Below are 12,428 nucleotides of genomic sequence, written 5' to 3'. Positions count from 1 at the left end.
CAGGGAAACCTGGCCCAGGAGATTCCAATGTTCTTGGCTTCCTCTCCTGTCACAGCCTCAGTGATTTTGTGATTTCACCTTGCTTCTCAGAGCTTGTTTTTATCAAAAGGGTTGGTTAGTCACAATAGCTGTTAACAGGTGCAACAAGGCATAGAAGACCTGTTAGGGGTTGAATTGTTCCACCAGCCCCCCAACTCCAGGATATTAATATATTGCAGTCCTAATCTTCAGGACCTCCAAGAACATAACCTTATTTGGAAATAGGGTTGTTGAAGATGTCATTGGTTAAGATGAGGTCATACTGAATCAGGGTGGGCCCCTTATCCAATATGACTGGCATCCTTGTGGAAACACCACAGTGTGAAGAGACAGAGATTCACGCAGAGGGAAAACTATGTGAAAAGATACATGGAGAAGACCGTGTGAAAGGTGGAGGATGAAGGTAAGGCAGCTGCAAGCCAAGGAACCCCTAAGACAGCCAGTGACAACCAGGTCTCAGAGAGGCACGGGGCAGATTCTCCCTCACGGCCCCTAGAAGCAAGCAACCCTGCTGACCCCTTGATTTCGGACCTCTCGTCTCCAGAACTGGGGCCCAGCTGGGATAGCCTGACTCTAGGGCTACCAAGGTTTGCCATCCTGGGCGGCATGCAGGGCTGGTGTGACCCACCTTATGCACAAAGGCCAGAATAGACCTAGCGGCATTGACAATAGGACCGGAATGCCAGCTTTGTCTGTGAAGGAAGGGTGCAAGGGAGGACAGCTGTGGTGGGCAAACCCCAACCGTTTCCATTCTTGTTTAACTTTTGTCCTGACTACGACAGGACTACGTAGCGGAACTACGGCTCCCAGGAAGCCGTTCGGCCTCCCCCGCCCCCTCCCCACGCACCCCGCTCCGCCCCGCCCCGTCGCGGGTCCGCCTGGTATATAAGGGCCGAATGGCCCGGCCGGCTACAGAGCGCGCAGCCGGCGCAGGTACGCTGTGCGGCGCTGGTGGCCTGACGACCGGGCCACCGAGGCTTGCATTTCTTGTTCTGCGCTTCTGCCGAAGGACCCTATGCTAGGCAGGCGCCCACCGTAAGCCTCCCAGGCCTTGTGAACCTGCAAACCCAAGTCCGAGAGACGATCCGCCTTCGGCGCTTTCCGGCTTGGCAGAGGGGTTTTCCTGGCGGGGGTCTTTGGTTTGCGCTGGCGATGCGTGGGGAAGAAAGGCGAGGAGCGGCGTCCAGGCTGGGTGCTGTCCCAGCGCGAGGAGGCGGGATGCGCTCGCGGGGTCCGCGGGGCGCCTGGTCCCTGCCCGCGTCGCGCGCCCACCCCTGGGGAAGAGAATGCGGCCGCTTGGGGACCCCCGCCCGCGACCTCCTCGAGTCTGGAGCGCAGAGGACAGGGTCTGGACCAGGCGCTTTGGCCTTGGATGGAAAGTGGGGAATTGGGTGGGGGGGCTGCGGATCCCTTAACGTGGATTACTTGGTGTGTATCATCTGGGCTCAGAAGACCCACGACCTCCTCTCCGTCTGTGGATTGATTCGTTCTACTTAACAGCTGGGTCGCCAAGCTGGAGGTAAGTTTCCCTGCGGTTTGGGGAAGGGATCTGATTTACTTTCTTTTCTTTCTTTTTTTCCTCCGCGTCGTTTTCCGAAGGTCCCGAGATTCTGGGTTGAAATTTTTGTTCTTGCAATTGACATCTTCTTGGAGGTCATTTTAGTCATCCCCCTGCCTCCAAGCGGAGCTGATTTGCCTGGGACACGGTGGTCAGCGACCACCCCATCCTGGGCGTTCTCGGCCGTCGTCCTTCTGCCTCTAGCGCTGCCGAGCCTTGGCTGCCTGGAGGGACCGAACCTCAGCTGGGGGAGACGCCCGCGCGTCCTCGGCGAACCCGCTCGGCCCCTTGTACTTGCCTTAAAGCCTGGGCACCTTCCGGGCTCCGTTACTTCGGGAGCGGTGCCGCCTCCGTGAGCTCCTGGCGTCCGCCCACTGGCGACCGGGGACGCTGCTGGGGCGCAGCGCTTGGAGAACGCGACGCGGCCGAGCCCCTCTCACCGTTGGGGCTGGGGGGTGAGTGGGGCATTTGGCGAGCAGCTTTCGGGCGAGGACTGGGCCACCCGTCAGGCGGACGCGGGGATGCATTTGGCCAGGGTGTGAACGGGCTTTCTGAATAAGTGGGAGGTGGCAGGAATTCAGTCCAGTGAGCCCACTCGCCACCTCCCCTTTCTGGCGCAACTTGCTAGTGGAAGTGGTTTCTTGGCCAATGTGGGGAGAGGGCTTACGCTTCTGTATCCATAGCTTCCTCCTGCCCTTATTCTTTTTTTTTTTTTTTTTTTGAGACGGAGTCTTGCTCTGTCGCCCAGGCTGGAGTGCAGTGGCTGGATCTCAGCTCACTGCAACCTCCGCCTCCCGGGTTCATGCCATTCTCCTGCCTCAGCCTCCGGAGTAGCTGGGACCACAGGCGCCGGCCACCTCGCCCGGCTAATTTTTTGTATTTTTAGTAGAGACGGGGTTTCACCGTGTTAGCCAGGATGGTCTCGATCTTCTGACCTCGTGATCGGCCCGTCTCAGCCTCCCAAAGTGCTGGGATTACAGGCTTGAGCCACCGCGCCCGGCCCTGCCCTTATTCTTTTGTGTCTGCCCTGTTTGGGGGCAGTGCGATGCCTGTCACTGAGTGGGCACTGAATAGATGTTTGTTGAATGAATGAATGAGCGACTCCGCCCTTGGCGTGCAGATTAACCAGGGTCCTCCTTTTCCTTCTCCCTCCTTGGTACTTGTCCTCACCTCCAGGACCTATCCAGGTTTCCTAAGGATGCTTTCCCAGAGATGGGATTCCCTCCTCCGCCCCTCAACCCTCTCCTGTAGCCTGTAGGTTCTCATTTAGAACCTGTCGGTGATCCATTTCCCACCCAGCAGTTCCTTCTGCATAGAAATCTAGACGCTGTCAGGGATCACTCTTGGTCAGCGCTCAGGGTCCCAGTGTCTCCAGTGAGCACTGCTCCAGGAGCAAGAGAAGGTAAAGCAGCACTGGAAGAAGAAAAGGCAGTGCATAGTGGCACGACCTCCTACCCTGGGAGCTGGGGCCCTCAGTGCCCCTGGCCCCATGCAGGTCCTGGAACTGCCCAGGTTGACGCAGCACCTTCCCTGCGGCCCTTCCCCACCCTCTGCTCCCACCCCAGTTCTGTGCTCAGACTGACCAGGGAGAGGAAAAGTTGAAACCTTCAGGCAAACTGATAATCAACACCACCACCCCTCCTCCCGGTCTGATTTTAAAAAGTAATCCATGCTCTTTCTCTTTCTTTTATAGAAAATAACACAAAAGTGCCCAAAGCAGGAAAAACAACTAATTCACACAGTAATGCTGGCAATTTGATCTGTTTCCTCACTGGTGAAATCCTGCAAAATATACAACTTTTTCTCCTCTTTTTTTTTTGTGTAATTTTATTTGAACATTGCCCCCATGTCATGACGGCATGGTAACTGTATTCTGCTGCAGGCATCGACTCATAATTTGCTTGACAATTTCCCTATTGTTGGACACTAAGTTGTTTCCAAATTTTTACCCTTAGAAGTAATACAGTGAGCATTTTTTGTACATAAAGATTTGTCCACATTTCGTATTATTTTCTTTGGAAAATTCCCAGAAATTGCTATATTTGCTTTAAGCTGGAGTTATGTCTAAAGCAAAGGAATAACTCTATTTCTGGACATTGTTGAGATAGGCTTGGAGGAAAAGATGCCACTTACCCATCAGATAATATTGCATCTTGGAGCGGGGACTCAGAAGCGGCACAGAGTGACTGGCTGCTGAGCAAATGAAGTGTTTTGTTTCTTTTTGTATCAAAGAATTGATCAGCATTGGTATGAGAATAACTTAAAATTTGCCGTCGGGATTATGATGTACATTTTTTTAAGCAATACCATAAAGTAAGATATATCAGGCAGCTAGATTTAACATGCTGTCTTTTTTAAAAAATTAACTTTTGATTCTGACATAAATCTAGATTTGCAGGAGTTACAAAAATAATGCCAAAGGCTCCACTATATCCTTTACCCCGCTTCCCCAAGTGCTAACGTCTGATATATCCATGGTGCAATGATCAGACCTGGGACACTGACATTGACACACACTTTTAACTAATCTACAGGCCTTATTCAGATTTCTCCATTTGTCCCACTCATGTCTTTTTTCTGGTCCAGGATCCAATTTGGGATCCTATCATGGGACCTTGTAAAAAGCGGAAACCTAGAGTGGGACAGAAGACAGGCTTTGTTCAGGAGGAGGTTTGAAATTGGGACGTCATTTCCATTTTCCTCCCCAAGTGAATTTGCCCTTCCTCTACTGACGGTAGCAGAGCTGTATCAGGCTTCCAGGGCCTATGGGAGCCTGCCCGTAAGTGGGGAAAGCATCTCTGTGTACCCCCTCCCTCCTTTCTTCTCCCCAAACCCACAGCGGGAATGTGTGTGTCATTGAGTGAAATTGGGTTATTACCCAGTCTGCCCTGACACGTCTTCTGGGGGGTAGACAGTTGCCATCCGGTGTGCGTGAGAACAAGCTGCTGAGCCGCTGAATCGTAGTTGACAAGTACACGGTGCAATGCCTGTGTGGGTGACTCATGCCGGCTGCAGTAGCAGGTGTGTCGGGAGCTAAACGTGCAGACCCACCAGGTACAGCATTTCCTGATTATCTGAACAGATTGGAAGGAACACGGATTTCTGCTCTGAACTCAGAACAGATTTAGGGTATTGTTAGGCAATTTTGGGCTAGGAAGTGATTCTCCTTTTCTTTAGGGGACTTTCTTCCAGGAGAAGATTTGGGGTGAGGAGAGCTAGCCCGAAGGGATTTTTGGAGGTGGCTGATATGGATGGAGGCTAGCCCAGGTTCTTTGCGTAAGAGTCCACTTGTGTGAATTTGAAGACACCCAGGAAACGGTCCCTTCTCCTGTCCTTACAATAAAGCGACCTCATGGTCAGCCAGGAACGCATGCGTGAACTGAGGCTGTCTGCTTTGAGTATCACTCTGTGTTTTCTGACTTGGAATGGTTGTCTGCGTCGAGCGAAGGCGATGTTTGTTTGGGATGAGGAAGTTTTGATGTTACTTAAATCTCAACAAAACAGATTTCTGTTTTCTAGACAGAGTTTCTGTGTTGATGTTAGGGTCTGGTTGCTGAGACTTGATTTTTCTTTTCCTTTATGAAATACTCCCAGCCTTCCTCCCGTGGCTTGTAAACTGAAGGATATCCATGTCTTTCTCTCTCCTTGTGAACTGGTGCAGACGTTTTCTGTAACTAGCCAGCTCCAATGAGGATCATAACAAGAAGGCTCGCGGGGAGGTGGGTTGCGTGTGTTGTGACTAAACAGTTCTGGAAGGCACCTCTGTCTACACCTGCCTGTCCCTGTCCTCAGCGTCTCCTGGTGGGTCCTCCCTATTCAGACGCTGCAGTTTTTCTAGAATCTACTCCAGTGCAGTACAGACTGTTCACGTTGAGATTGCCCCACCTGTCCCCTGGTGCTCAAATTGTGGTTTGCATAAGAATGAATTGTTTGCAGAACGTGTTAAAAATGAATATTCTTAGCACCCACCCCTGTCCGGCCCCTCACCTTTAGTGCTTAGGGGTCTGCATTTTCAACAAGCCACCCAGGCCATTCTGACAGGGACACTTTAAGAAACAGGAAGTTGACTGACTTCTTGGCCAGATAAAGCCTTAATTGAAGCTTTTCCCACTGAAGCTTACCCAACTACAGTGTTTTCTTCTTTCTCCTCCTCCTCCAGGAAGCCTTTCTGGTTTACCTCCACTGGTCTGGGCCCCCGCATGTACTTATTTGGTTGCTGGTACAGGTTTTTACATAGGAGCCTTGAAATCAGATGCCCTTTATACTTGGTTAAGACAGGAGTGGCTGCATTTGGGTGAATGATAAAGGAACTACAGCTCTGGGCATTTTCTCCTCTCAGGTAGGCAAGGTCTTTGGGAGCTTGGAACGTGCCCCATGACCAGGCAGCATCCTGGCACATTTGCTTGTGTACCTACACAGACCACTGCCACTTCTGTCTGTGGCCACCATTGTTCTAGACAATGTCACTGTCGTCATGGAGCTGGTTGGGGTGCTCCACACCAAGTTAGCATCCCCTGTTCACGTGATTGATGCACCCAGCTCACTTCACAAGAGAACGGGAGTGATCCTGGATGAATTCTTTTCAACTATGCCATTGGCGAAAGACCCCCTGTTCAAAGTCAGCTGGGTGTTCCTGCTTTACAGACGAGGTCTGTGCCTGGAAAAACATTTATACAAAACCAATCTTGGTTGATCACATGATATCCAAAAGGCCCGAAGGAATCGTGCAACCTAGAAGAATGCTGAAGTGGCAAGTTTCTGCCCAAGAATTATTTTTGTAATGTGAATCATCATCACCTCCTCCCATATTTGGTTTGTTGGTACAGGTTTTTGCATGGACGTCTGGAAACCAGGTGCCTTTGTATGTGATTAAACAGATGTGGCTTCATTTAGGGGTATGATCAAGAGACTGCAGTTCTGGAGCTGCAGAAATCAACGAGACCTTCCGACTCCCAGGTCTGTGAGGCTCCCCCGTGGTTTGGAAGATGCCGATTGTTAGGGTCCAGTTTGAACGATTTACAGACTTACCTCGTTTGCTTCAAAAGTGGTCATTTTACTTTAGCAATTTACTTTTCTTTTGTTGTTTACTGGCCTGGGAAGTCCCAGTAGGACAGGCCAGGAAAGACCATGCCTGCCGCCCAGCAGTGCCTTCTGATGACTGAGTTGGGATTTCAGGGCATGCTTTTTGAGCTAGCCATGGAGTATTCCTTCTCTAATGATAGGTGTATTTCAAATCATTTACCTATGGACTTCCTCTTACCTTAATTCTACAAATATTGAGTGCCTGCTGGATGCTTTTTTAGGCCTTGGTGCAACCTCTTTGGTTCTTCAGCACGTGGGCTCTGGTGGTCTTAGGGCCCCATTGGAAGCTGACTTGAAGATTTAGCAGCCTGTGTGGAAGCGGGGGTTCTATTGCGCTTGACAAAGTGAAAGGAAGGTGTCTGAGGTGCTGGTCTTTGGGGACAATTTCACTATGTGAGAAAAACCTTTACTGAGCTTTAAGTACAATGATGGTTTCTGCAGTTATGCCTTCTTCACTTAACTACTTGAAAACTTTTAAACCAGTTTTACTTTTCTCTCTCTCTCTCTTTTTTTTGAGATAGGGTCTTGCTATGTTGCCTAGACTGGAGTTCAGTGGTATGATCTCAGCTCCCTGCAACCTCCTTCTCCCGGGTTTAAGCCATCCTCCCACTTCAGCCTCCTGAGTAGCTGGGACTACATGCATCCACCACCATGCCCAGCTAATTTTTGTATTTTTTGTAGATACGAGGTTTTGCCATGTCTCCTAGGCTGATCTTGAACTCCTGAGCTCCAGCAATCCACCGGCCTCAGCCTCCCAAAGTGCTGGGATTATAGGCATGAGCCATTGCACCTGGCCCACCATTTTTATTATGATAAAAGATACACGACATAAAAGTTACCATCTTAACCACTTTAACGTACACAGTTCTATGGTATTTGGTACATTCACATTGTTCTGCAACCATCACCACCTATTTCCAGAAAGTTTTTCTTCCCTAACTAAAACTCTGTACCCATTAAACACAAACTCCCCATTCCCCGATTCCTCCCAGCTCTGGTCGACCACTGTTCTACTTTCTGTCTCTATGAATTTGGCTACTCTGGGTACCTGATAGAAGTGGATCATACAGTATTTGTCCTTTTGTGCCTGGCTCATTTCTTTAGCCTACTTTCTTCGAGGCTCATCCATGTTATAGCATATGTCAGAATTTTCTTTTTAAGGCTGAATAATATTGCATTATATATTTATATTGCATTTTGTTTAACCCCGTCTCTACTAAAAATACAAGTGTCTGTGGACACTTGGGTAGCTTCTACCTTTTGGCCATTGTGAATAATGTTGGTAGGAACACAGGTGTGCAGTGATCTGTTCGGGTCTCTGTCTTCAGTGCTTTTAGGGATATACCTAGAAGTGAAATTGTTGGACCATATGGTAATTCTATTTTTCATATTTCAAAGAACAACCATACTGTCTTTTTTTTTTTTAATTTTAACTTAAAAAATTTTTTGAGACCAAGTTTCACTCTTGTTGCCCAGGCTGGAGTGCAATGGCATGGTCTCAGCTCACTGCAACCTCTGCCTCCTAGATTCAAGTGATTCTCCTGCCTCAGCCTCCCGAGTAGCTGGGATTACAGGTGACTGCCATCACACCCGGCTAATTTTTGTATTTTTAGTAGAGATGGGGTTTCACTATGTTGGTCAGGCTGGTCTTGAACTCCTGACCTTAGGTGATCCACCTGCCTTGGCCTCCCAAGGTGCTGGGATTACAGGTGTGAGCCACTGCGCCAAGCCTGCCGTACTCTCTTCTATAGCATCTGTATCATTTCACATCCCCACTAATGGTACACAAAGTTTCCATGTTCTTGCCAAGACTTGTTTTCTTATTCTATTATTATTATTATTATTATTTTTAAGAATAGCCATCCTAATGTGTGTGAAGTGCTTTTTGCTTTAAGAAAGCCATCTTCATGAAGACTGAAGTGCCCGGGAAAGTGAGGAGCAGTGGGGGTGGCACCCAGCTCTGGATCTGCCACAATTATTCTTTCTAAATGAAAAGGTTTGATGACCCAGCACGTTCCTTAGGCCCTGACTTTTTGAACTGGAGTTTTCCAATTGCTTTTGTGCCCATATCCCATCTGATAGTACCTTCGACCTGGTGAAATGATCAGGTGTCATCCTGTTTTATAGGAGGGGCATTAAAGCACCAGTCAGTGAAATGATGTGGATAGATACTGACCCTGCGGACCGGCCCTCACACTCTAACTCCTAATCTGGCACACATGGTGAAAAGCGAGTGTTTTGGAAGTGTTGGTGTGAAGACGAAGGGCCTGGAGGATAGAGATTGGACTCACTGTTTAGGAGAATTCTAGAGTGAATCCTCTCTGCTGTTTGCCCTGCGGAGTCACGCTTTCGTATGTATTTGCTGGAAGTGGACTTTTTTTTTTTTTTTTTTTTTAAAGTAGAGAACACTTTTCTGCACAGTTTGAGCTGCTTAAAAAGTGCCTTTTGAGGTTGGGTGCGGTGGCTCACGCCTGTAATCCCAGCACTTTGGGAGGCGGAGGCGTGCGGGTCACAAGGTCAGGAGATCGAGACCATCCTGACTAACCCGGTGAAACCCCGTCTCTACTAAAAGTACAAAAAATTAGCCGGGCGTGGTGGCGGGCACCTGTAATCCCAGCTATTCGGGAGGGTGAGGCAGGAGAACGGTGTGAACCCGCGAGGCGGAGCTTGCAGTGAGCCAATATGGCACCACTGCACTCCAGCCTTGGCCACAGAGCGAGACTCCGTCTCAAAAAAGAAAAAAAAAAAGTGCCTTTTGAGCATCATGGTGGATGTCAGAGTTCGGTGGCAGCTCCCGTGGGGACCTGGGGTGTGTGGCTGGGTGAAGATGATCACCTCCCTTCTGTGGTTTTATTCCCCAGGCTAAGTCTGAGCCCCCAAGGCTCCCGTGGGTTCTGGTTTGTGATTGGCTCCTCCATGCCCCATGCGCATGTCCAGCCACCAGGTGGATTAGGCGTTTGTAGTAAGTGATTTCACTGACCCTGGGGGACAGATGGTAGACAATGTTTGATCCCAGCCTTTGCAGGGCTCTACCCCCTCGCAGCCTCAGCACCTTCTCTGCATGGGACGGGAAAGTGGCCTTGTCACCTCAGAGCCACCAAAAATGTGGCTGTTTTCCATTTTAACTTTTCGACGGTGATACTTCCTTTTATTTTTAAAAGTTAAGCAGTGGCTGGGCGTGGTGGTTTACTCCTGTAATCCCAGCACTTTGGGAGGCCAAGGTGGGAGGATCGCTTGAGCCTAGGAGGTCTAGACTGTGGTGAGCTATGATTATCCCACTGCACTCCAGCCTGGGTGACAGAGCAAGACCCTGTCTCTAAAATAAAAAAAAAAATAAATAAAAAAAATAAAAAAAATTAAACGTCAAGAAGCAAAGCTGTTGTTCCTGAAGTTGGGGTGACAGAACAGGGTCGCCCCTGCCTGAAGGCTTTCTTCTCTCTGGGAGGGGTGGGGGTGTCCCCCCAGGACCCATTCTCCATGACCCCAGAACATGACCTCTTCTCCATGATTCCTGACCGTGACCCCTCCTCCTTTGGTTTCAGACCAAACTTTATAGAGGACCCAGGACTAAGCTGTGGGAGGTTTTTCTGAACCTCAGGGAATCTGTGGCCACTGGCAAGCCAGCGGGAAATTCAGGTGTTTGGGTTTTTAATTAAATTTCTAAGTGGAGACCAGGAATGCGGTTAACCAAGGAGCTGAGGTGGTCTGGGTTTCTCATTCCACCCTGACTGCTGGGCTGTTTGGGCTTTCCTGGAATTGCTTTCCTCATCACCTTCACTGCCTTCTTTTTCTGCTGTCCCCCCATTCCTTGCTCGCACCGTTGTGATTGACCCTGAATGGTTTCCTAAAACCTTTCTGTGGGGTCTTATCATCCTGGGCATCTGTCTGTCAGGTAGCAACTTGCAGGGAGGATGCCCATATGTCTGCAGTCAAGGTTCACTGCTCAAACTGGCCATTGGGTGATGCTGCTTGTCGCCCAGATAATGACCCGGCCCAGTGGCCCAATTCCTTGTACCAACCCTGTGTAAGGATTCAACAGATATGATCCCTGTATTAGTCCATTCTTATGCTGTTAATAAAGACATACCTGGGACTTAGCAATTTATAAAGAAAAGAGGTTTAATTGACTCACAGTTCCACATGGCTGGGGAGTAATTTATAAAGAAAAGAGGTTTAATTGACTCACAGTTCCACAATCATGGTGGAAGGCAAAGGAGGAACAAGTCACGTCTTACATGGCCGCAGGAAAGACAGAACTTGTGCAGGGGAACTCCTCTTTATAAAATCATCAGATCTTCTGAGATGTATTTACTCTCATGAGAACAGCATGGGAAAGATTTGCCTCCATGATTCAATTGCCTTTCACTTGGTCCCTCCCATGACATGTGGGAATTGTGAGAGCTACAATTCAAGATGAGATTTGGGTGGGGACACAGCCAAACCCTGTCAGTTTCCAACCAGCCCCTGCTGCCTGTCAGCAGGGCAATGTTCAGAAATAGAGGCAGCCTTGCGGCAGGCTCAGAGAACGTGGTTCCAGAGTCTTTACTTCCCTTAATCCTCAGAGCCCTGGGATGTTATGATCTCCGGCATTTGAGGCTTAGAGGCATGAAGGAATATCCTTAAGGTCTCATAGCTTTGAAGGATGGAGCCACAGTTCAAAATCAGGTCTTGGCCCACGCCCATCACTGGACCCCTGTCCTGCGCCAGTGCCAAGTGTCTGTATGACTTTGCACACGTCCCTGGGCCTCTGTCTGTGGGCCCAATTCCTCGTCCACAAAAGGAAGAGTATGTTTAGGTTGGTCATTTTTGTTGGAGGTTACAGAGAAACCAACCGTATCCAATTTAAAACAATGGGTGTTTTGGTTGTTCACATAACAGAGAAGTGTGGGGTTGTGCTTTTGGGGTGATTTGTGGGCTCGGTCTCTCTTTTCATTCTCTCCCCCTCTGTATACAGTTTCGTTCTCAGGTTTACTTTTCTCATCTGGGCAGGCCTCCTGACTCTGTAGATCCAGAGGGAGAGAATGGCATTGTGGTGGCCTTCCTGAGAGCTGACCCTGTAGCAACGCTCACCCCTAGACTCACACCTCTGGCCAGGAGCCGGGGTCGGGGGGCACATTGATTGACTCTCCCCTGGTCATGTGCGTCACATCTAGCTCTGTCGCGAGGTTCCCCAGAGCCGCCAAGATTCTGCATTTTGTTTATCCACTCATTTGTGGACACTTGGGTAGCTTCTACCTTTTGGCTATTGTGAATAATGTTGCTAGGAACACGTATGTGCAATGATCTGTTGAAGTCTCTGCTTTCAGTGCTTTTAGGGATATACCTAGAAGTAGAATTGTTGGAACATATGGTAATTCTGTTTTTCATATGGCCTTTGGGAAGCACAGGTACATGCAGGGCAACACCACCAATTGTTCACTATGAATGAATTGGACTCCTGGGATAATAAACCAGAATGTGTGCTTTGGGGGGCAGGGAATTAGTTTTGCTTACCTCTGTATACCTGGTATCTTAGGAGGGTGCTGGGGGTATATTAATACTTCGTAAAAGTTGACAAATGGAGGGACCTCAAAAGTTCTTCCCTCTTCTGAAACTCTGAATCCCAGAGTCTATTTTTGCATGGGACATCATCTTGTTCCAACAGGGAGCTGGCTCTTGGGTCGCTAAATCCAGCCTTGCAGTTGATCACCCATGACTGGGTTCTCATTGACCTGCACGAAGAGTTGCTACTGGAATAAAAACTGGGTGC

The 12,428-nt window shown here is 49.1% G+C and overlaps 1 long non-coding RNA gene across 1 annotated transcript in view; it reads left to right on the top strand.

The window, feature by feature from the left end:
• The first annotated feature begins 952 nt into the window (after nucleotides 1-952).
• Nucleotides 953-12,428, top strand: part of LOC111542472 — a 185,447-nt gene continuing 173,971 nt past the window's right edge. Inside the window, exon 1 of the long non-coding RNA XR_002731574.2 lies at nucleotides 953-1,558. This is a non-coding gene — a long non-coding RNA (uncharacterized LOC111542472). The remainder of the gene's footprint in view (nucleotides 1,559-12,428) is intronic.

The sequence above is a fragment of the Piliocolobus tephrosceles genome, chromosome 16 (genome assembly GCF_002776525.5).
Source record: "Piliocolobus tephrosceles isolate RC106 chromosome 16, ASM277652v3, whole genome shotgun sequence".
Lineage (NCBI taxonomy): Eukaryota > Metazoa > Chordata > Mammalia > Primates > Cercopithecidae > Piliocolobus > Piliocolobus tephrosceles.
This window is presented reverse-complemented; position numbering and strand designations above follow the sequence as displayed.